This window comes from Episyrphus balteatus, chromosome 2 (genome assembly GCF_945859705.1).
Source record: "Episyrphus balteatus chromosome 2, idEpiBalt1.1, whole genome shotgun sequence".
NCBI lineage: Eukaryota > Metazoa > Arthropoda > Insecta > Diptera > Syrphidae > Episyrphus > Episyrphus balteatus.
This window is the reverse complement of record NC_079135.1, coordinates 70,040,572-70,067,237: the sequence shown is the minus strand read 5'-3', so window position 1 is coordinate 70,067,237 and position 26,666 is coordinate 70,040,572. Positions and strand designations below refer to the sequence as shown.

General features: G+C 30.0%; 1 protein-coding gene across 4 annotated transcripts in view; it reads left to right on the top strand.

Annotated features, from left to right (window-relative positions):
- Window positions 1-26,666, top strand: part of LOC129911530 (uncharacterized) — an 86,972-nt gene that overhangs the window by 41,904 nt on the left and 18,402 nt on the right. The window contains exon 1 of one of the 4 annotated variants that reach the window (XM_055989358.1): window positions 17,312-17,638. The exons of the other annotated variants lie outside the window; for them this stretch is intronic. The gene's annotated coding sequence lies outside the window, so the exon portion shown is untranslated. Of the gene's footprint in view, window positions 1-17,311; window positions 17,639-26,666 lie in introns of those variants that run through there. 4 annotated transcript variants of the gene reach the window in all.

Below are 26,666 nucleotides of genomic sequence, written 5' to 3'. Positions count from 1 at the left end.
TCTCAAATAAAAATATGAAAGTCTTAGAATGGATTAATTTTTATTAATATTAGTTTCAGTCCGGCCATGTTTGTGGTTACTTGGAGGTTGCAGTCAGGTTGTTTAAAAAAAGAAAAAATAACGAAAAGGACTACAATTACCTGAGACTTGCTGAACCGTTCAAAATGATTTCCTGCAGCTATCGAAGAAATGTTATTATAGATGTGGACTAGGTTTGGTTCGTTTCTTCTTCATCTTTTTTTAAATATTTTTGATACAGACATGATACAATATTATAAGTATTGGTAGAAATATACAGCACATAGTGCACCGTAAGCCGTACGTGTATTTCAAAACATGCAATGCAAGTGAATTTTTTTTTCTTGTTTATACTTGATTGATTCTATAGAAATGTGTTTGGAAAATAATACAAAACATAGCCGTATAATACAAATTTCTAGGTTTCAAATTGAATTTTTGTGTATTTGGATGTTTTTTTAGAAAATCATTGAATATTCTATTATTCTTTTCAATAGAAAAATGAAATATGTACATGGAAATGCGAAACGTGTGGTTTTAAGGTTTAATGTAGGTACTTAATATTTTCATACACTTGGTAGTTTGTGATCTTTTAAGTTTTCTAAAAAAAAATATTGAAAAATTCCGAGCTGTAACCCATGAAGCAATACATTTTTTTGTACGGTTTATGCTCGAAAGTGTTTATCGTCTATTAAATATATTTTTAAAAAAGGAGGAATATGTAAACGAAACCGAATTGCAAATTTTGAAATACCTGTGGATCATATTTACGCTCACACTACCGACTTTCTCAAATCTTGTTTGAACTAAATTATACATAATATATTTACTGATTTTTTTTTTTTTTTTGTCATGAAAATTCGGATCTGCATGATATGAAGTTTCAATAGCAATCTAGGACAACAAATCACCCAACAAAGTAAAAGAATTTTGAGATAAAATGATGCTGGCGTCCAAGTTTACTTGCTCTGTCTTGCGGAATTATAGATCTTCATCAAAGGAAATCATTTTTTTATGTTTGTTCAATATTATGATATTACATACTACTAGGGCGACAAAAGCTATGTATATTTCGTAGAATGCTGTACAAATATTTATAAAGATTAAATTCACCCCTACAACTTTTTCATTCAATTTTATTTGATGCAATAAGATACTTTAATTAGCTCAGGACTCATCTTTAAGTAATACAAGCATAAATATCCTAATCAATAACTTGTTACCTGTCACAACACATTTTTATTCTGAAGAGAAAAAAATGTGTGATATAAGATATCTGAAAAAAAACTGTCAAAACAATGATAGATAATAGCCATGGCAAAAAAAAAAAGCTCATCAATAGGTTATTCTGATGAAAATTTTGTGGAAGATAAACAAAAAGAACATAGGTAATCATAATAATCAACTAGAGCATAAATGTATCCCTTTACTAGTTACATGTCAAAGGGCAATTCGAATTGAAATATTATGTGAAGGCAAGCACAACAGTGATACAAATCCATATTCGGTTATAATCAAAATTCTTTAAAAATCTAGTCCTTCATTTTTTAGATCCCTTCTTGCCTTTTGTGTTGGATTGGAATATAAAATGTTCAAACACTTAGTTTTCCACTTATTATCAAAGTCATAAAAAAAAATCCCTTAAAGATTTATGTATCAATAAATTTTATTATTATATAGTATTTTATTTATTCGAAAAAGGTGAAAACGCGCAACATATTTATTCATAAAAAAAGGTATGTATTTGAATCGAAATACATATGTTTCTGTTATATGAAACTGAATAATTCATTTATATTGAGGTTATGTTATAATATCAACTATTGAACTCATTGTTGGCTTTCTTTGATATTTGAAAAATAAATCTACAAGGAGAAATGTGAACCTTTTTCGTGAACCTTCAAGAATGTATAACTTCTTTGAGAAAAAAAATTGAAATACGACGAGCGTGATTCTACATAACCAAAGTAGCAAAAGAAGTCCCTTAAATAAGGTAATAAACATTTTTTTTTCTAATGAACAACATTTTTTATCATTGACACATTTTGTTGTCCCAATTTTTTTTCTTAAGAAAATTTGTTTTGGTTTTGTAACACTAACGGCCGATTTCTTCATAGAGTCCTAGCGCTAGTACCGGTCCTAGTCCTAAAGTTAGTACTCAAATCGGTATCAACTCATTTCTTCACTCAAGTACTAAGCTTTAGAACTGTCAATTTAGGACCGAGTACTAGTTAGGACTCGGTACTAGCTAGCTCCTCAAAATCAGCTAGGACCTGTTTATTATACCAATCGCTAGTACTCAAATCGGTCCCAAGTGATTTCTTCACACAAGTACTAAGCCCTAGTACTGTCAAATTGGTACCAATTTTTGCTTAGGACTTCCTAAAAGTTAGAACCTAAAAATCGACAGTCTAGCGACGAAAATACTTGATTTGGTTGGAATTTTTGCATTTATTTTAAAATTTAATTAGCAGTTTAGAGATTTGGTGTCTTTTTTTATTGATTTTTATTCTGATTTTGTGATTTTATTTTTTGTCGAAATTGTGCATTTTGTAATTTTTGAAGTTATACTTCTTATGGGAGGGTGAGTATGAAAATTTACTTTTTGACAAGAATGTCAAAGGGATTATGACGCGATCACCCTGGGTAGCAGGGCTGTCGTTTAACCTTTAGAGTAGGCAGTACTTTAGTATTTAAAAATGTTCGCCGCAGTACGGCAAACATAAAACACACAACACGTAGCAAGTTACATGTTTCATGTGGCAAGTTGCATGTGGCAAGTTGTATGTGGCAAGTTGCGTGTGGCAAGTTGCATGTGGCAAGCTGCATGTGGCAAGTTGCATGTGGCAAGTTGCATGTGGCAAGTTGCGTGTGGCAAGTTGCATGTGGCAAGCTGCATGTGGCAAGTTGCATGTGGCAAGTTGCATGTGGTAATTTCCATGTGGCAAGTTGCAAGGGTTGCAAAAAGCTCACATTTCAGCTCAGCTCAAATTTGAGCTAGGTACCATAGCTTAGCTCATTTGAGCTGAGCTGAAAGTGAGCGCCCCAACTTCCAACGCCTATATCTCGGAATTTTGAAGAAAATGAAAAAAAATATTTTTAGATGCCAAAAGGTAGCGGGGACTCTAACCTACATTTGGGTACAACTCCCATTCCTGTAGGTCCACGCGTTCTCAAACCGGGAGAATTTAAAAGTAAAAAAAAAATAGGCACGATTCTGAAAAAATAGGCATGATGTGGCGGTTTAACATGGAAGGCGATTTTTTAAAAATCTGACAATGTGCAAAGCGTAGGCCCATGACACAAGCTATCATTTGGCATCACTCCCAAAAATTGCTCTCAAGCGGTTTAGCTTCCAGGAGCGTTCAAAGATTCAGGGATTTTTCGAAAAAAAATTTTACCCCAACTTTCAAACGCGATTTTCTCGGAATTTTGAAAAAAATCGAAAAAACCGGATTATACCACTATCGGGTAGCTGAGAATATAAGCTTTCATATGGCACCACTCCCCTGTCTCTAGATCAAAGCGTTCCAACGCCTATATCGCGGAATTTTGAAGAAAATGAAAATAAATTTTTTGATGCCAAATGGTAGAGGAGACTCTAACCTACATTTGGGTACAACTCCCATCCCTGTAGGTCCACGCGTTCTCAAACCGGGAGAATTTAAAAGTAAAAAAAAAATAGGCACGATTCTGAAAAAATAGGCATGATGTGGCGGTTTAACATGGAAGGCGATTTTTTAAAAATCTGACAATGTGCAAAGCGTAGGCCCATGACACAAGCTATCATTTGGCATCACTCCCAAAAATTGCTCTCAAGCGGTTTAGCTTCCAGGAGCGTTCAAAGATTCAGGGATTTTTCGAAAAAAAATTTTACCCCAACTTTCAAACGCGATTTTCTCGGAATTTTGAAAAAAATCGAAAAACCGGATTATACCACTATCGGGTAGCTGAGAATATAAGCTTTCATATGGCACCACTCCCCTGTCTCTAGATCAAAGCGTTCCAACGCCTATATCGCGGAATTTTGAAGAAAATGAAAATACATTTTTTGATGCCAAATGGTAGAGGAGACTCTAACCTACATTTGGGTACAACTCCCATCCCTGTAGGTCCACGCGTTCTCAAACCGGGAGAATTTAAAAGTAAAAAAAAATAGGCACGATTCTGAAAAAATAGGCATGATGTGGCGGTTTAACATGGAAGGCGATTTTTTAAAAATCTGACAATGTGCAAAGCGTAGGCCCATGACACAAGCTATCATTTGGCATCACTCCCAAAAATTGCTCTCAAGCGGTTTAGCTTCCAGGAGCGTTCAAAGATTCAGGGATTTTTCGAAAAAAAATTTACCCCAACTTTCAAACGCGATTTTCTCGGAATTTTGAAAAAAGACGAAAAACCGGATTGTACCGACATTTTTTTTATCATAAAAAAAAAAGAAATATTTTACTAAAAAAATAGAAATATATTTACTATTAAAAAAACCAAGAGAAAAGATCACGAAAAATTATCTGTTTTATTTATAAAAATATCCATGTGTTAAAATAATTCCATTAATAACTAGAACCAAACATCTTAAGCTATGGTGTTTTATAAAAGTTTAAAATATCTTCATATTTCATTATACTTTCCAAATAAAAATCAATGTATCCTCTCACCCATCACAGCTATAAGATCACTTTACCTTAGCTCACCCAACAGCTCAGCTCAGCTCAACCATCAGCTCAGCTCACTTTCAGCTCAAATGAGCTGAGCTATGTTACATAGCTCAAAAGTGAGCTAGCTCAAAATTTAAGCTGAGCTCACTTTTGAGCTTTGTAGCAACCCTGCAAGTTCCATATTACAACATAAGTAAATTTCACAGAATAAATTGAAAACTACATGGACGCAAGGAGGATGAAAGAATTAATTTATTGTTCACTTGATAAAAATGTAAAAAAACGAAGTGTGGATTAATTAATTTAATAATAGAAATTAAAAATATCAAATGAAATTCATTTACATATACTGAATGAGAAGTATAACTTCAGTCGCGTGTACATGTGTACTAGAGTGACCGCAACTCCCATAGAAAAAATTTTTTGTCGAATTTTTTTCGGGGGAACCCCATAAAATGTTCCGCCTTTGCAGATTTTTAGATAGCCAAAATTTCAGCTCGATTGGATAACTCTAAATGGTGCCGACACTCGCTCAAAGTATCAAAAATCTCTGTTTTTTCACTGTTTTTCCAAGAAAATTAGCTCTAGCTCCCAAACAAATCGGGTTATTTTCACTTTTTATATATTAAATTAAAGGTAGTGTTGTTACACATAATTCAGATGCTAAATTTGTTTAGTTTTACTAAAAACGAAAAATATTGTCATCAATTTAAATTTTCAGTACTTACCTCAAAAAGAGCTGAAGTGCAAACTCGATTTAAAATTAAACTTTTTTTTAACTGTTTTATTCTGCGGATTGGGATAGAATGGATGTTTCTCTATCTCTGGGCCCTCGGGTAGCAAAAGTATGAGGTATAGTCGTGGGGTCAAAGAGCTATTAACAATGAAACTTTCTATGTTATTGGATCGATGTAAGGCATCTGATAGAAATGCTTTTCACATAATTATAGCTACAATAGAAGCACTAGGGCAAAATCCAATTGACGTTGTAGTTTCAAAATCAAACTTACATTCGACAAGAAAAACTTTTGCTTGGTTTAATGCCCCAAGAGCTTATCTGGCTCCTAAACAAGATCTTGATCTTTTGCGTAATAACATTGAATACCGCAAGATAGAAAAAGATATTTCAGAGAAGGCTCTTGCTAAATTCTCAAACCATTTATGGTATTTGAGTTCAGAGCTGGCAGGTCTGGCGTTCTTTGACCTAACTTTACGAGATGGCGAAAAATTAGAAACGGCCAACATAATTTTGAAAACCAGTGAAACGGAAACCAACAGAATAGTAAATCCAAAGCTACAGACACATGAAGATGAACAATTTGTCACAGCAGGGTTAAAAAATATTGTGAACAAAAAAAACATTGAACTTTTTCAGCCGATTGAAAATAGACACAAGTTTTCTCAAAGAACCTCCAAATCTTTGGCCCGAAAACCCGCATTTTAAAGATGGCTTTAAAAAAGTGCAATCACTTAAAGTCGTAAATGACATGACAGAAAGAGGAGTCAAATTAATAACCGATTTTAATAACCTTTTAACTAAAGATGAGGAACAAAAACAATATGTACTTCAAGTAGTCAGTGAGTACCGAAAATTTGTATCCTGATGCTTCCAAAACTACTTTGTAAATCTCTTGATTAAATTTTTTTAGTATTTACTTCATTAATTATGTATAAAAAATGTAACACGATGTTATTTTTTTTGTTTTTAGGACGTGTGTGAATTGCGTAAAATAGTTAACATAGTGTAAAATTTTTGACACTATTGAGGTGAATAAAAAAATTTTCAGCTGTTAAAATTTTATTGGGCTCTGGGACTTGGCTAAATTTGAGTTAAATTTTTTTTGCAGATGGTTTTGTTTTGTTTTTTTTTTTTTATTAAAAAGGATTTTCATAGCAGAAAAGAGGCAGAGAAAAATATTAAACAATAAGCCATACAGCTGAAATTTTTTTGTTCACCTCAATAGTGTCAAAAATTTTACACGGTGTACTATTTAACGCAATTCACACACAGCCTTAGAATTCTGTTAAATGTTTCGTTTTTTTAAATAAAACAGTTTAAAAAAAAAGTTTCATTTTAAATCGAGTTTGCACTTCAGCTCTTTTTGAGGTAAGTACTGAAAATTTAAATTGGTGACAAAATTTTTCTTTTTTAGTAAAACTAAGCAAATTTAGCATCTGAATTACGTGTAGCAACACTACCTTTAATTTAATATATAAAAAGTGAAAATAACCCGATTTGTTTGGGAGCTAGAGCTAATTTTCTTGGAAAAACAGTGAAAAAACAGAGATTTTTGATACTTTGAGCGAGTGTCGGCACCATTTAGAGTTATCCAATCGAGCTGAAATTTTGGCTATCTAAAAATCTGCAAAGGCGGAACATTTTATGGGGTTCCCCCGATTAAATTTCGAAAATCGATTTCTTGCGGTCACTCTAATGTGTACACACACTCTTTTTTTTTGTTAAAGAAAATGGATTTAATTTTTGATGCAGAATTGGTAAACGACAATGAAACAAGTTGTGGGTAGACTTTTTAACAAAAAGTCGGCGCCTTTCTTCAAGTTACAGTTAATAACGCGACTCGCACCGATGATTTATTTGAGTCATAATCACACAAAAAAAGTCTGCGCTTTTAAAAACTTATTCTTATTGAAATATATAGGTAGAAACGTCTAATTTTTGTTTGCTAACTTAAAATAATTGTTCTTCCGGCAGGCGAATTTCGTAGTTGATAGAGCATGACATCCCATTTTTGATGGTGACATTTCTTGATAGAACTTGAATTTTAACTTTTTTTATTTTCATTTTTTCTTGTTAGGTCTTCTTAAGCGTCATTATAATTTTTTTAAATTATTTTTTAAATGGTGATTTCACTAAAATTACGTTTTTTGTCTATTTTGTTTTGTTTGATTTGCTGAATTATCAAAATAATATGTTTAAAACTTCAAAATATTGTCAAAATGACAGTTATACCAGTTTTATACGAATTAATTCTTAGGACTGCGTTGTGAAATTAGATCATGTCCTATAAATGAGAAGAAATGCTCAGGTACTTACTTTTCGTTAGGACCGAGTACCAGTGCTAGTACCGGTCCTAGCTAGACCGGGTACTAGGCTGGGCTAGTACTCATGTGAAGAAATTGGCCGTAATAGTAATAGCCCAGTTACCTTCTAGATTTTGTAAAGGAAAACCGTGTACCTATGTATGTTTTACTGGACCCAAACAGATGTATTTTTAAGCGATTATGTATATATTATGTATATATGTAGTTAAGGCCCAATTAACATCCTAATTCTTTGAACTGGAGTTTCGTACGCAACATTATGAAAAATACTTGGCTCTTCAGTATTTATTTATTTTGACACTAAAACTGTCCTCACAAGCTCAATCGATTGAAATTTATCAATTGAAAGTATTAGTAAAATACAAAATGAACAAGACACATTTATTTGTTTGAAAGACTAGTTTTTGCCATATACTTAACTTTTTTAACAGCAAAAATAATTTTAAAAACTTTTGTTTTTAGTTTTAACTTTTAACCGATAGCAATAGAATTTGATGAATCAAAATATTTTCGTTTCTTTATAGTTAATAAAAAAAAAACAGTTTGAAAAAGATTAATACTTTTTCTTCATTTAAAAATTTGGTAGAGTTAAAGGCTAAAATTATTATAAGATTTAAGATGATACCCTAATATACAGGGCACCATATCTAAAATAAAAAAAAAAAAACTGTTAGAAAAAGATTAAGGAATATTAAAAAAATCTTTTGGAAATAGTTCTGTAAAATAAGAATTCAACCAGAATGAATGCTCAAGAATTTCGTTTTGCCATTCCATAACTTACCTTAAAAGTCTAGCAAAATCTCATATCCACAAGTCGTTATTTTCAAGGTCGACCCCGGAGATGAAGATGAAGGAGTTAGTTCTCGAATATTAAAACAAAGATTAAAATAAATAAATTTTATTGTAACATAATTACCAAATTTCTTAAGGGAACGCATTAATATTTTTTCCAGTTTAAAAAACACCCTTTTAAATATGATATTCTTATAGACAGTCTTGATTCTTGCTTCTAGTCTCAAAATTAACATAATTTTTGAGTTTTAATAGGGTAACATCATTATTACCTTGTTTTTCCAATTAAACATATTTTCTCGACACCTAAAAAAAATACTATTTCACCTGACAAAATATATAAATATATTTTTTTCGTAGTTCTCGTAGCAAATACAACATTTTTTTCGTAAGAGTACCATTTACACGTTTGATTTCTTTCTGAAATTTCCAAACAAAAATAACACCCTTTTCCCAAGATATATTTTTATGGACAACTTAGATTCTTGGTGCCTAAGCCTATGGTAAATGAAACCTTTTTACCAATTTTCACTGAGGTACCATTTTTGTCATAGTTTTTTTTTTTTTGATACTATTTCTAAATTTTATAGTTTCATTAAAAATAAAACATCGTTTAACTCAAGGTAATTTTGTACACAGTTTAAATTCTTAATTCTTATAAAAATAAACATAGTTTGAATATTGTACCATCAGCACATGAGAATCTGATTATTGGTTTCAACTTGCTCCCAGTTTTTTATGACGTGAAATAATTTCTTTATTTGCGGTAGATATGAAACCTTAAGTTCATAACCAGAAGTCACGACATCTATGGGTAGCTCTGTAGATACATGCAGTTTATGCAATTTTGTCATTTTTGCACCTCTGTATACTGCATCTCTCTAATTAAATTCTGTTGTAAGTATAGTCAAATAAGAAAATACAAAGCATTATTCCAATTTAGGTTATGAAACAAACTTAACACTTTCAACCCAAGTCACGGATCTCACACCTCAGTTAGCATTTACCACAGCACATTTTCATAGAAAAGACCATTAACAAAAATGTTATTCTTTGTCCTTACGTATCTGTTTTCTTTGCAGCAAATATCCTTACCATTGGCAATCAAAATCAAAAACAGAGTAGAACACAACAAGAACAAAAATAAAACGTTTTAAGTTTCCATTATACTACTTCATTCGCACACAAAATCACAAAAATTCTTTAAATTGAACCAATTTTACAGTAAAAGAGAATCACCTCTCCTTCTGCATGTACGGTGCGGTTCCTTAAATGGTTTTTCATGTCATTTACTCTCAGACATAGTGGTGCACTGAATTCCTGGGTCTGGTTTGTAAAATGAAACCACAAATTGTGGTTAACCAAAGTTGATGAAAACCAAATTCTTTCAAATATAGTTTTTAGCCCCAAACATCAACCGCAATCTAACCATTGCTAGTTGTTTAGCTAAGCATACACTCAACGTCAGTTGATGATGATGGTCGTGGTTTTCGTTTTCACATTTTCAAAACTTCAAATGGAAATTAAAATACTTTGCTTTTTTGAAGTAAATTAGAATAGAACATAATGAAAAATTATCTTAAATTAGTGTTTGGCAATCGACAGCAGTGAAAATTGCTACATATGTATGAAACTTTTCATACTATCCAAAATATAGAACCTAGAAACACAATTTTGGTATTAGTTCCACATTCCACAGCCAGAGTTTCGATGGAGTGTCGAACAAACATTGAAATTCCACGAATTTTTATTATTTTAAGAAAATTCCAATTGGATTAAAGTTTCGTGATAGCAGTGGAAATTTTTATTGTATCAATTTTCAAAGGTAAAAATTAAATGGTCACTGGGGCGTATGTGGAATGTTTTTTTTTCTTCAGTAAACACATTTGTTTGGTTAAGAAAAAATTTTATTTTGCCAAAACCGATGGTAACCATTGTGCCCCTTGACTATTTGCTCACCATTAACATCCTGTATTGGTTAGTTGAAATTTTACTTATGAAATGCTAGCTCTTGTGATTGTGACTTTTCAGGGTTAGGGTTTAAATTAGACATTATTGTGTGGTGTCAAAACCATTTTAAGGGTATTGATATAGCAAATGTTCGTGACTAAATCCGTTTTCAAAAGAGGTAACTGTTATGTTTTTCTTATTTCATTATGTATGACGACAAGGATTAGTTTCTTACAGTACAAGTGGCAACCGTCGAGTTACTTAGCTTAGAGGATAAAATTTGTGTCAAATGAAAGATGGGTGATACTGAAAATGAAAGAAACAAATATCGGAACTTTTCCCCCAATTTTAAGGGGAAAAGTTGCTAGTTGACTATACTCGTTATATCTTTGAAACTGGATAAAAACAAAATTATGATTTTTGATTCATTTAAAGTCTAAAATATACACTTAACATTAGCTGAGATTTATATCTAAAAAAAAAAGGAGTCATCTCTAAAATATAAGCAAATACTTTGCAACCTATATATAAGCAAATACTTTGCAACCTAACTGAAATGCCAAACACTCAAAACAAAAATACTTTTTCTTCATTTAAAAATTTGGTAGAGTTAAAGGCTAAAATTATTATTAGATTTAAGATGATACCCTAATATCATCGGCAACGCTATCATATCATCATTGTAGGAATTACAGAAATGTTTTTACCGACTTCCAAAAAGGTATTCAATTCGCCTGTATTTTTTTTTTTTTTTATGTTTGTTACCTCATAACTTTGGACTAAGTCAACCAATTTTCATAATTCTTTTTGTATTGGAAAACTGGTGGCTCCCATTTCAATTTCGTTCAGTTCTGGCCATATGAACTATTAGAAAAACCATCAAACCCATGGATGTCGGTTTTGTTTTTTTGATAAAAATGATTATTTTTTTTTCCAAATCCACAACATCGCTTACGCCTCTACTACAAACGTCTTATTATACAAAGCACTCGAAGCAGGTACTGCGAGTTTCACCTGTAGGAAATAAACATTATCCTCTTAATTAATTCTCCGTTCGCCAAAATAAAACTGAGACAAGAGCTATTGAATTACTTCGAAAATTACCTGAAAAAGAGTTAAAAATACAGCAAGTTTCCCGCACGTGAACAATTTTTCGCCCGAAACAAACAATAGAAGAAAAGTGAAATTCAATTTTCTGGTTGGAATTTTTCACGTAAAACTTACGACAGGGCTGAATCCGAATTTTTTAGTGAATACATTCAGAGTATGAACGTGGCTGAGTATTTAAAATTTTGAAATGGACAAAAATCAAACTTTGGTTAGGTAGATACTATTAAAATTTTTAAAAGGGGAGTAGATTCGTTGCTAAGAGAGTAAAGTGGCAGCCCTGACTTGAACTTCACCAAGTTCAAGGTGATTAGGAGTTAGAGATAAGAGGTTAATTTGTATTTAAAAAAAAAGCCCCGGAATCCAATCCGGGGCTCTAATCTTTTTCGTTGTTCTACCTTTTGATAATATTTTTACTTTATTTATAAGTAAGGCTATTTTTGGCTAAATCACTCTTTAAAAATCTGCTACTACTCTAACCTAAAAGTCAAACATTCTAGATATGTATAACATCAATCAAACGACTAGTATTGTATAGAACAAATAACGAAAACAAAACGTATATATTTATTTAAGCTTTCAACTCCGTTAATACCACTTTTAGTTTTGATATTGTTAGATGGGTGGTGAACCTTGTTTTTCAAATATGTATTCATCATTAATATTGTTTCAAATCAGTTTTATTTCGGTAAATAAAAACGAGTAACAAGCGAAGTAAATTCAATTTTATAGACATCGTTTGAAATTATTCGGTTTTTAGTTTTAATTATTGTGGTTTGTGTTTTGATTTGTATGCTGTGCATGGTTCAGTAAATTTATTTTCATTAAAATTATTGTTTATGCGGGGAAATATATTAATGTATTTATCTCATTACAATAAATTGTATGATATTTTGTTATTAATTCTTTTGAATTGATTTTCCTTATAGCTATTTTCGAACGGAAATTGAAAGTTTTGTAAAAATGATGATTTGATGAAAATTGTATTTGTTCAATTATCAGAAAATGATAGTAACCTTGATTGAACAAAACATTTTTTTTTTGACGTGATAACGTCTTATAAATCGATGAACCATGGCAGCCACCACGAAAAAGTGACGCCATTTTCTCCCGTTCCACTTGAAATTTTGAGCAGTGCGGCAAAAATTTCAATTAAAAATTAAAAATAATCTATTAGAGATACAACAATCTTCTATAGCTTATTTGAAAGATATTAACCTAAAGTTAAATACAAATGAAGGATTTTTAAAAATTCCGTCCTTTAATATAACCCTATTGGGGTCAAACAAAATTTCAAAAAAGTGGCTATTTTCTAAACGCGACGTTGTAGAAAGTTGAGTTGTTTTTAATCGATAGAAAAATTTATTGTTAGGCTACCAATAGTATTGAAAAAACTCAAAAAAAATTCAAAACCAAGTTATAAATGGTTTTTTTAAACTAAAACATGAGGAAGACAAAGTAGTGATTACAGATTTGACAATTTGAAAAACGTCATTCGAAAGATAATACAAAAAAAATAAGGGGTTTCATACAGTTTTTTTTAAGTCTCTGCATTTCGAAATATGAATTTAAAAAAAAACACCTGCTTTTTTTTGGGGTATTTTTTGGTGAGTTTTTATTTTTTTTAATTTTTCGTAGTGTTCAAAAAATCTCAAACTTATAGAAAATGTAGTCTATCATTGGTATTTTAAAATGATTTTTGACTGAATAACGGGAAAAACAAGTTTTTTTTTCCCAAGTTTTTTTTACCGTTTTTAACGGTTTTTTATTTTTATCTTTTTTTCTTCAACAGATAATGAAATTTATACTGTAGATAGATGATACATAGGACTATATATGTGCAAAATTTCAATCAATTTTGAGATAATGGTAAAATAATGTTCTATTTTTTAACACGTTTTTTCTTTTGATCAAGAGCAGATTTAACTGTATTGAGCATGCTGCTACAAGCTACACAATGTTAAATTATTTTTTCTCTCTGGAGTATTCTGGAGTATTTTCCGAATTTGTCAAACAAAAAAAAAAATCAGAAAAAAACAATTTAAAAAATTTTATATTTTTTTTATGTTGTGTACCTACCTAAATTTATTTTTAATTTTAAATGATGTTTGCAAATCAAAAACCATATATGTATCAAGATAAGAGATTTGTTAGCTTTTATACATACCTGCAATAAGATAGAAAAAAATTAAGCTTAACTTTAAGTTTGTCAAATAACCTACATTGTCTGAATAGGTATGTAGCTATTTTCTGTTTATAATGTTTAAATACCTACATAAAACAGGAAATTTTCTCACACAAAAAAGTTACCTACCATCAAATTTATTTTTTTATTTTTTATTTCTTTTAATATAAATCCTATACATTGGATGGTTTAAAGTCTCTAAAAACCAGTATAAAAGAAAAAAATTCTTGATGCGAATTAAATTTAAAACTTTTCGTTTCTACATAACCTAATATTGATTTAAATCTTTTTTCAATTTTTTTTTTCTCATTCGTACATTGAATCCTTTTGAAGAGAGCTAAAATTATGTGCCATTATGTACATTTTTTCTGCTCAAAATTAGAACATGTATTTATTCATGTTGAAAATAGTTGCGTCTGGTTAGACGGGTGGATAAAAAGCTTACCTTTTGCAGCGTAATTATTTTTTAAGTGATAAAGAAGTGACGATGACGTGATGAAATGCAAGATTATTATTTTTTTTTTAAAGTCTTTATGGGAAAATTCGTTTATTGTGTGTTCACTTGGAAATAAGAAAATAAAAGCGTAACATTTGCTACTTTTATCAAAGAAAAACACTATATCGTGTGTTGATGAACTTGAGTAGAACGTTTTGGCTCTATAAATAAATCGCTTTGCGTTTAGATTTCCTTGTATCCTTGAAATAAGTAAAGAATATTTACTCTTAAACCTAATATTGATTCAGATTCTTAAACCCAGGCTTGTAAATTTTTAAAATCGAACATCAAAGTGAAAAAAGTACAAAACGGTTTTCAAGTTTTTAAATGATCTTGGTTTTTAACTGTGACATCAATATAAATGTGTTTTGATGATATTTTGTACTTTTTACCACTACCCAGTGTTTGTCCAAGCTTAACAGGACATCCAAATTATATATATGATTGAAATTTGAAAACAAGCAAAAATGTGAGTTTTATAGCTTTCTTTATTAACAAAATTTAATGCCAGTAACCCGCACTTTCACGGTATTTTAATTAAATAGAAAATATTTAAAGAATCATTTAAAGATAAATTTATTTCCATTTATGCCCATAATTTGAAAATTTCTATAGACTAGCAGGCTACTAGAAATAATGTATAATTCCAGAGAACCCTGATAAAAATAAGTGCTTGAGAGTATACCACTCGAAGCCTTTATATACCAAAATAGTTTACTATCATTTCGTGTAAATTTTTGTTTTATACTCATACAATTTATTTTGTTTAGTTGTGCAGTGGGCAAAACATTTCCACTCTACGATATAAACAAAAAACAAATCACAAGTGAAACCCGACGAGCTGGCCACGGCGGGAACGCTTCCGAAATTAATAAGAATTTCAAATATCATCACAGCACAAAATCATAGCTGAAGTAATTGCATGGATGTTATTCCGAAATTCTTTTCATTTTGAACTTCGATGCAATATCTATTATCTTGGAAAACCTATGGAGGGAACTAGTTTTTTATTATAAAGGGGTAGAAGTATACTTACATATTATTTAGCTATATTGTTAGGTTCATTAGGGAAATTTTTATAAAAAAATGTTTATCCATTTTTCTAGAAAGTAAGTCAAATTTTTTTTAACAATCTTTCAGAATTTTATTTCACATGCTGGTTGTCGCAAAAGTAAAAGTTCAAACGAAATATGCTGAAAGACCAACTTAAGGGCTCTCAGAATTTGGTCTTGTTCATTCCAAATTTTCAGGGGTTAACAACTTTTAAGCGCAGTTCTTGTGAATAACAAACCCTACTTTGAACTAATATTTTGCTTTGCCTGGACATAATTTGTTAACAATTGAGAAAGATTAATTTATAACATTGTAGTTTTCAAAACTGTTCAAATGATCAAAGTTTTCAAACGATAGATATTGCAATTTGAACTCAACAAAACAAGTTCTGAACATAAAAAAAAAAAAACAAAAATGTGCCTTCGAGGTTCAAGCAGAAACGGGATGATATGGTAAAAAAAAGCTTTTAAAAATATTGAACCAACAAACTTCATGAACCTTTGATATTGTCTTTCCATATTGGTTTAAGTAATGAAAACATACAAAATATGTCTTTAACAGCAGCTGGATTGAACTATTTTTCTTATATAGAGTTATCATATAGGCAAAATGTATATGGACAAACCCAAAGAATTTTCTATGAACTACGAACCACTAAAATAACCATGTATTACACATGACATCTGTGTTCTTTTTTCGCGTATTTTGACTATTTTCGCAGAAAATTTAGCACCGAAATACAGAAAAAAAAACCTGATTCTGAGAGAATATCCCATATTTTAAGGTGTGTAACGATCATTGCAATTCGCTATCGCTAGGAAGCCATGATTAATGACTTTTCGTTTCCTGATTAAATGGCATGAATGGGAAAGAGATGTGAGTCCAAGAGTACGGTGCATACAAAAAAAAACAATGCACTTATTATAGTAAAAATTCAATGGCGCCTCTTAATAAATTTCACAAAACTAAGCTTGCAATCATCTATTGACTCATAATGAAGCCAATATTATTATTCTTGTTACAGAGCAAGAGCAGGAAACATATATTTTACGAGTACAAATCCTGCCATACCTATATACTGCAAATCAATGATAATTATGTATACGCTTATTTATTTTTCGTTATGAATGTAACTCTTTAAAGTTAAAATTTACAATCATTTCCAATAGCCAGCTTAAAAATGAAAAAAATCTCTCACTTTTTTCAACCCGTATAAAATTACCTTTTATTAATAAGAACATGTTCACTTCTGTCACGATTTATTTTTCAGTTTGTAATACATTACACAAATCCTTTTTTGTTTGCCGAACATATTGGTTCTTATCGCCCCCATTTAAAATATGAATAGCCTCCCTCAGACATAAATACGATTAAAAAAACAGCAACAATTTCTACCAAATGCTACAAAAAATCATCAAAATAATATAAAATTTAAGCCTTCACTGTGTATGAGTATTGCGTTCTTAAAAAGAAAAAAAAAATATAAAATGTTATGACCTACTTGTTGTGAAAAGTCTGCTCTTGGACTTTTAACACCGTTTCCCATTTCATTTAATGCAAGCAAACAATTTCCGGAAAATCCAACGAAAAATGACTTTCCCATCATATCGTTCGGAAGTGTTCCATTTTTTCATTACTTGGTTGTAAAGATGTTCATTAGCACAAGATGTTAGCGAAAGACTATGAATGCTTAGCAATAAGGTATTTATATACGTGAACAAAATTTGGTGCAGTTAAAATTTTCTTCTGAGACACTGTGGTGTATACGTACTTTTTTTTAAATAATTTTGCAGACATTTAAACATGTATTCGTTTATAGCAATATGCATTAACAGAATAACTTTGTTGTTAATAATAAAAAAAACAACTCAATCAGACATATAATTTCATGCAAAAAAAAATAAATCGATCAACTTAATCCATGTCATACAGAAAATATTCCAAAAATCCATAAGCTTGTTATGTTTATTGTATTTTTTTCTTTTTTAGTCAATTAAAATATATCAATCTACCTAGTATTTGTGAAAGTGGACAAATTCAGATCATCTGACACATAAAATCCTGAACCAGATATTATAATAACATAAACAATAAATCTTAACAATTGTCATCCAAAATGATATCCAATAAAAGCTGACATTGATGTGATACGGTATCTGAACAAGAACGAGTATAAATATGAGTTTTTATACAAAAAAAAAATTCAATGGAAATGATTGAATAGACTTCGGTAAATTCAGTTCAATCGATTTATGGAATATGAATATAAATTTGTGGTTTTGATGCAAACTATAGTATGTGATGACCTTTTTTGGGGTAAATATAATGCAGATATACAAACTGTTCTCTTTGTTAATACAATAGATTTGCAAACAAACTAAATCAACTCAATTAATTTGTATGAAAACATCAGGTATGGTTATTATCTTGTTATACATGATTGATACATTTACAGTTATAAGGGATGCCAATGAGGAAAAGTAAATATTTGATGAAGCCAATTAAAACTGTTATAGGGTCAGTATAATTGACAACATTGTCAATTTAATATAAATTTGAATAGTTGATGTTGATATATAAAGGAGCAACTATGTTTGAGATGGATGCTCAAGGCAGGGTAGACATTTGCAGAGACAATTTATGTATTTGATCTTGATTGCTTACATTTGGAAGTAGATCCCTTGTAATTTACTTTAATTTAATAAATTCATAAGTATTGTATAAGACAGTTGAATTCAACTTTTCTTCTTTAGTTGGTTCATGGCATTGACGATAATTTCACGAACATACAGGGTGTCCGTTATTCTCAATCTAACTGGGCTTTGAAAAACATACAATATTTGTTGGATGATTTTTATTTACGGTTAATGTTGTGAACAAACCCTTATTTTTTCTTGCGATATATGTAGGTACTATATGTATATCAAGTTATGCATTCCTACAAAAAAAAAAGTTGAGATAACATTTTTCAATGACATTACGATGCTTTACAATGGCAAAAAAGTGGGTCCCGGAAGTCCGTCTGTCTGTCTGTCAGTCTGTCTGTCTGTCTGTATAAGGAGCTACAGCCTAAACGGATGGACCGATTAATGTCAAACTTGGTATGTAGCGTTATTTGGCGACTCTCCAGAGGGGTTTTTGGAATTAATTTTTTTGAACCAAAAATAACGGTACTTGTCATATACCAATTTTAGTAAAATTGAAATATCTCAAAAACTGCTCTAACGATTTTGTTTAAAAAATTCAAATGTTAGTTTTAAGCTAAGGTCTATCTTTCAATGGAAAAATTTTTTTTTGAAAACCATTATTAACGGTACCTGCCATAGAACCGTTATTTTGAAAAAAATAATTTTTTTATTTTTAAAAAAATTTTGAAATTTTTTTTTGAAAAATCAAATTTTCGAAAACGGGACATTGAATTATTTGAAATTTTGTTTTTAGATGTTGATTAGTGATTTCTACAAAATGGCATACCAATTTTATTTTAAAACTTTTTTTTTCCAAGAAATTATTCATAAAAAATTAGTTTTTTTAAAAAAACGGCTCTAACGATTTTGAAATTTTTTTTTTCTAAAAATGCATGTTAATATATCAATTAAAACTGCATACCTACTTGTTTTGGAGGGCAATTCAATTTCAGATTTTATTTTATTTTTTTTTTTAACGAATTTTATTTTTTTTTCCAAATTTCTATATAAAAAGTCTTAAAAATTTAAGCAACTTTAACTCTAAGAGCAAGTTCGTGCGACCCAGTCGTGCATTTTATTTCTTTTAAACTAATAATCAGCAAACTAGCAAATCATATTTTTGTTTCTTAATTTGCATTTAAAAAAAATTAAAATATTTTTTTTAACCAATAGTTACAACCTTTGATTATTTATTGATAAATAATGTATTAGAAAAATGATTGTAAAATATGAAAATAAACGATGGAATTCATTGATATGTGGCTAAAATATGAAAAAAAGTAAAATTATTTAACTAATTTAATACGCCTTTTTTTGTATTGGTACCAATAACTTTTTAATTACTTTAAATACGCTAAAAACTATTACATTTTTGAAATTCCCTTTAGGTAGGTACACATATTTAAAAAAAAAACTAATTGCCTCCAAAGTTCCTATTGATTTTTTTTAAACCATAGTTGTTTAAAATTTTCAATAAAATATTTTATTTCAAATTTTGCATTGGAAAACAAATTTCAATTTTTTAAAGAACAAGTTCAGAGGAATTGTTCAAAAAAGGATTAAAAATCCATCTTTGTAAATTTTCACTTTCGGAATTCATTTCTTGAAAGCAACTCAATATTTTCATCTCTAAATTAAATAAACTCTATACCATGAGAGGAACCATAAAGGAACTAACAAATATCGATTCTTTCGATGAACCTTCTTCAAGAACTTTTTTGGAATGCAGGGAAAAGAATCAAAATTGTTTTTTTTTTTTTTGTAGAGACACTAACCATAATCGAAGTTTTCTTTAGATTTTTTTTTTTTTTTCAGTAAAAATATGTTCCTCTCTTCCTTGAAGGCTCTTACGCAAGATGTTTCAGTGATCAAAAGGATGAGTGAAAAAGGATAATTTTAGATGCGACAGATTGTCAGATTGATTCGAATTTTCAGATTTTGAATCTTTTATTCCCAAACTCATGTGAAAATTTATTTTCTTTCACACCGAGGGAATCTCTGATCTTGGAGTGGTAAATAAGAAGAATTTCATCGCATACAAGCTAAACAAGTCGACTTTGCAAGGTCTTTATTCTACTCTAAATACATCTTTAAGGCTGAGTTGCCACTTGTTCAAACATTACAAGGTCAAGAAAAATAGCATAAGTTGCGAATAATTTTTTTCCATAAAAAAAAAAAAACAAAGTTTAAGTTTTTCAAAATAGCTTTACTTCTTACTTTGGTTCAATTTCATTTAAAAATAGAATTAAGAAAATGTTTAGCCTGACTTAGAAACACACAACAAATAGGTCGTACTAAAACAACCACCAAAATTACACAGGTCAACACGAAATTTGTTCCTGGGTTGTGACTATGAAATTATGATAGATATATTGATACTCATCTGGAAAATATTTTTTTTTTTAATTTGCTTTTGAAGTCAGCCAGTTTTCAAGTAAATCTGTCTTTTACAAAAATTGTAGTGCCTAATTTTGGCAAAAACTCGAGAACGTCTTACCCGTTTTAGCTGATTTTTGGTTTGTTTTCTTCATTTTAATGCTGTTTTCATATTCATAGTCAGAAAAATAAAAAAAAGTAAATATAAGAAGAAAAAAGAAAAATTAAATCTAAATTTTGGTTTTTTTTCGATTTTTTGTCAAATGGGAGCTTGAGGCATTATTTGATACCTTCTATTTTCAATATTTATGGTAAAAGTAATTCAGTATTTTTATTATACAAAAATAACTGCTTACACAAATAACTGTATCCAAACTGTAGCTAAACTAGTTCATGTTGAAATTCTTTATTTATTGAAAAGTTAAATTTTTTTGCATATTTTTTTTTTTGTATTATTTTGTTGCATATACAGGGTGTCTAAAAAGTAATTGATTAAACGAAATGAACTGATATGCTAACTTAAGATCTCTCAGAATTTGGTAACTTGTTCATCCCAAATACTTACAGTTCTTGTGAAATTTCGAAAAATCCCTACTTTGCAACAGTATTTTGCTTCCTCTGCCCATAATTGATTTTTGTTTTTTACAATTCTTTCACTAAAACATTACCTAACAATAAGAAACAATTAACTAATAAAAATATTTTTTATTTCATACGCCATTTTTTTTTTTTTGCAAATTAATTAACAGTTCCTAGTTTCATAAAAACTCAATTTCTTACTTTTATTTCAGAGCAACAAGACCAAAAAAATTTGTATTGTGTGACTCTGGTTTATTATTTTTAAAACTTGTCCCTGTATTGCAGTTTTCAAAAAAGTATAAAAGTTTCCAAAGTTGAAGTTAGATAAAAAAATATAACAGTTTGAACTAAACAAAACAGGGTTTTTCGGAGCAAAAAACACTTGTATTCATCATAACTTTTTTGTTATAATTTAAGTCGAATAAAGTGCTTTGGCAAAAATGTAGAACTTTAAATTATCTACATTTTAGACTTTACCAGTTTTTTTGTACAATGCACTGTTCTTGCACTATAGCTCATAAGACTCGAGTTAGGCTCACAGGGTATGAAAATTGTATTTTTGCTCCCAACACTACAAAAGCAAATCTTTGGAGGAGAAAGGGTGATTATCTATTTTTTTGGTTTACCATGAACCCAAAAAGTGCAAATTAAACCCAAGCACAAAAAATATTTTTATTTTTGTCGACCTGTGTTATCGCTTTTTATACTCTCTGAACTACAATTATTATTCAAATTTAGAAATTATAAGGTCGAATATTATATTTTAAGCTTTGTTTATTAACCAAATAATAAAATATATTTCATTCAATCACATATCTTTTCAAATGGGAAAGTTATCAACCAGTTTATAAACGTTGATGTGGTGGTACACCCAGCCTTAAGCACATCATTTAATTCTGGAGTTAGAACTTTGGATGCTAGAACTTGTCGATGAAAGGTTGTTAAAAAGTATTGGTATTTCAAGTTTCAATTTCCAATTATTCTAATTTTGTTGCATCGATATAAATGTCATTTCATTTCATTGTCCAATGAAATTCGTAGTCGCTACAACTTTCGTAAAATATGTCTTACAAAAACACTGGCCAGTAGATTAAGCGGAAGAGCTTTACAATTGTCTTCTTCAATTTTTTCATCTGTTTGAAAACGGACAAATTCTACAAACTTTACACATCCTAAAACATCTGTAGCAATGCAAAATTTAGTTTTTTTAAATAACTGTTTTTCCTATCAAAGAGGTCTCAAACTCAAAAAAAACTGAAACACTGACCTTGAGTGAACTAACACCGCAATAAAATCTCTCTAAAACGCAGATAGGAAACTAGCCACTAGTTTTCTTAATAAATGTTTCAGAGAAATTTAAAAATTATTTAATTAAATAAATTAGTTTTTGATTTTCTCCTAATGCAACGAGTTTTATAAATTTGGGCCGCTGTGCATCAGTCAAAGAAAACATTTTACAACGCTTTTTACTGAGTGTTGAACCCGATGACGCGTTCTATGTGACACGCAGTGAGTTTGTGGAACCTGGCGACAAATTTTATTAAGTGAACATCCCCGGTTTTTTTTTTATTTTTCAAATCTATGAAACTCAAAATGGATGGAACTCATATTTCAACATGTTCATTGTTTTAATTTCTAATTTCATTCGCTGTCATAGCCACAGCATTTTATCAATACCTCCCATTTTCTACACTTTCTAATTAACCAATATCCTTTTGCGCTGCCGTTATTCACATATATGGTCAAAGGAACATAAATGCTTTCACAGTGAAAAGCATATAGTCAATTCTCAATTGTTTCCGAAATTCCATGTTCCGAGTTCCAACTACGACTACGACTATATTATGATTCCTTGAAATTTTCAACTCAAAACTATTTTGAATATTGGATATATCGCCAAATGCTGCTCTTACCTGCCTATTTCAATCAAAAGGGAATTATACTATAGTGTACATACCACCAACTGAGAGATGCTTTTTGTTTTACACAAAGAATGGTTCTGTATTTGATAGAACCAACTATAGTCCGTTCGCTTGTTGAACAAGATGAGAACAATTTGCTTCCTTTGCACAGCTATAGGTGGTCGTATTGCAAGTTGCAATAGAAATTCTTGAAGGTTTAAAAATGGACAGCTCTGGAAGAGAGGAAGATGGGAAATAGAGTTGGATGCCTATTATATTTTACTATGTCGGATGTGTTTTGTGGTCATGGCCGGAAAATAAGTAAGGTAGCATATTTCCTACAGTTCCTTTGCCCACCTGGTGTTTTCTTTGCTATAGCTGATTTTGAAAACAAGAAAGACAGTTGGTTGGTTTTAAAACAACGAGAAGAGTTTTATATGTTATTTCTGGGGAAAATTTAAAATCAAAACTGTATTTTTTTCTTATTCAACTCAATATCATATACCTTCGAGTACATTGGTGGTACACTGAGAGAAAAAAAAACGTAACGTAAAATGTAATATATTTTAGTTGATTTAATGATAGAAAAAACTTACATATAATGATGCACTTCAAATTTGATATTTAGCATAGCATTTTTGGCCAATTTTAAAAAGGTTCTTGAAAATTTATTTACGCACTGAACCAAATCCTTACGTAAATACAACGAAAAAATTCGTTGAGCCAACGAAAATTTAATTAATTTTCAGCCGATGAAAAATTTAATTGGCTCAACGAAATGGCTTTCATACGTTAGTGAAGAACTTTATCAATCAACGAAAACTGTAGTATTTTAATGAAATTTTTCATAAAAATTTTTGATCGAGAGTTAATGAATTTTTACATCACTTTACGAAATTTTTCATCGATTAACGTAAAATTTAATTACCCACGGTGATATTTTTCGTTAGTCAATGTATTTTTTGATTAATTTATGAAAAAACTTTCATTAGCTAACGAATTTTTTCGTAGATTTTATGAATATTTTAATTAAATTACGAAAATATTCGTTAGCTAACGAAACTTTTCGTTGTATTGATTATTTTTTTTTTAGTAGATTAAAGTATTTTTATTTATTGGACTTGTTAAATTATTAATTTACAGTCCAAACCAAAAATTGGCGTTTCGACAAGGTTGAGCTCATTTAAGTCAACTGATGAGTCCGACTTATCGTGAGACACCTTGTCACTACGCAAATATTTTTTATATTCAGCTCAACTTACATAGATTTTTAAACAAAAACCTAATGCGAACTATATAAAGAAAGATTAAATTTTTAATCAAGTCTACGTTTTTTTTTTTGTAAGGCCACGATTTTTTTCGTTAATGATGTATTTTTTCATAAGCCAATTTAATATTTCATTAGTATATGAAGAATTTTCATAAGCTTATGAAAATTTTCGTAAGTTAATGTTGAATTTCATAAGTTAATGAATTTTTTCGTTGCTTAATTAAAACTTTGATAAAGTAAGGGAAAAATTCCTATTTTTATTCTTTAAAATGAGTATGAAATTTTTCGTTAATTGATGAATCTTTTCATTGAATTGGATTTTTTGGCACTAAAAAGGGAGAAAAAGTGTATGAAACGTTTTCATTAATTGATGAAGGTTTTCATATTACGAAAAATTACATATTTTCGTTGGGCCAACGAAAATGTAGTGTATGAAACGATTTTCGTAATTTTACGAAATTTATTATTTTCAGTGCGACTTAAAATAAAATAATTGTTTTATGACTTGTCATTGATTTTTAAAGCTTATTATAATCAATACATCTATCAATCAATCAAAAAAACACCCTTTTAACCATGATATTAATCTAAGGGTATCATTTTTAGCGTTGCTGTTTCAGGAATTATGAAGTATTTTCCTTATTTACAAAAACACTCTTTCACCTAAAATATTTTACTGATTTTTAGTTCTTATATCAAACGAAACTTTTTCACCAAATTTGAAAAATTAACAAAATCTTTGTCAACTGTTATGATACCTTTCTCACATATTAGCCAAAAAAAAACACACATTTACCAAAAATTTTAACCTTGCTGCATGATTTTTGAAGAAAATATGACTTTTTTGCCCAGCTAAGTAGGTACTGAAAAATTTTACATGACCCTAATTATAACCCTTATAAGTTGGTGAGTTCAATTCTCTTTTCCAAATGGTAGGTATAACATTGCTGAGAATTTTCCATAAATAACCGAAACAAAAAAGATTTCGTTAAAAAATCAGACTTTTTTTTGGTAATTTTCCCATAATATTTAATTTTTGTACCCTCTCAGAACTAAACTTGTATTTTTCGCAGTAGATAGTAAAGTGCTGAGTTTTTGAAAGATAAAAGAAGCTTAATGAATACTCGAAAGGTAATTGGTAGGCTACGTTTTACATAGATGAATGAAAATTGTGGAAAAACCTATCCTTTCGGTCTTTTGACCGCAAATGGCGACCGCAAAACACCGAAAACCCAAAACGGGTTCATAATAAACTTTTTTTGGCTAGGATTTTTTTATTTTTTTTTTGTGATAATTTTCACCACCTACCCTATCTACCGTTTTCGTTTCGAAGTTAAATTTTGGGACACCCTGTGCCTATAGACAAGACATAGGTAGTCTTTATTAGAAGCTTTATTAGAAGCTCGAAATGGTTCAACGTATAGTAAAAAAGATCTCAAAGATTCACTATGGTATCACAACTGACCAATCATGGTCTAAGTGTATCAGCTCTCCTGCTAATAGCCACGTTAACCTAACCTAACCTAACTTTACCTATTCCAAGAAAATTTTGTCACGTTTATGTTGCCCTTCAAACTCTCATCCGCGAAACAACAACCTTCCACAATTTTTTTTTAAGTTCCTGTTGAACCTTGACTCTTTTTACAACAGAATTTTTTTTTGTGAATTTTCATTTATTATTTATTCATTGATATCTTGTTCTATTTTTCCAGAACTATGAATTCACTTTGTTCATTCTATTTTTATAATATCATCAGTTTTTATGTCAAGTCTAATGTAATCCTAAGAGTTGATTATTTGGAATACCATTACATATTAGATTTTCGCTTTAAAGAAAATAAAAATAAATCCATCGATACGTTTTTGCATATAAGTTATGGAAAAACTCGTTCTTAACATATAAAAAAGCAAGAAATATTTAAGGGCTTATCTTAAGATCCTCTTTCGAGTAATCTGCAATATAAACATGTTTCAAAACTATATAAGAACCAGCTTCATATAAAGGATATACAAATGGCTATATTTTTCCTTGTAAATCTTTTTTTTTCTCTTTCTCTTGAAAAAAACAACATCTCTTTGAAAAAATCTTCCTTACCATATTCTCAATAAAAATTCAAATTCGAGGCAACTCGAATGATTTTCTTTTACACAAAGAAAAAGCAAAAAAAAACATCTCGGGATTTCCCGTGATTCATTTTTTCTTGTAATTTACTTACATTTCCGACTGCAACCTCATTCTAACTGTTTTTTTGAGGAATCGAAAAAAAGAAATCTCACGTAATGCTGCGGTCCTTGGGTTTGACATCTTCCTGATGTAAAAACTTCAATGTCATTTTTATAAAATTGCAAACAAACATATAGAAGGTAGTCTATTCACTCTGCCGCAAAAGAATCAGCCACCTGTAACACTCTCTCTCTCTCTCTGCTGCTTACTTATTACCTTGTGATGAAAAGCCCAGAGAGCCCTCGAGCAAATTGCTATTTTCTTTCGTTCTTGTTGGTATTTTATCAGTGCGGAAAACTCCACTTTG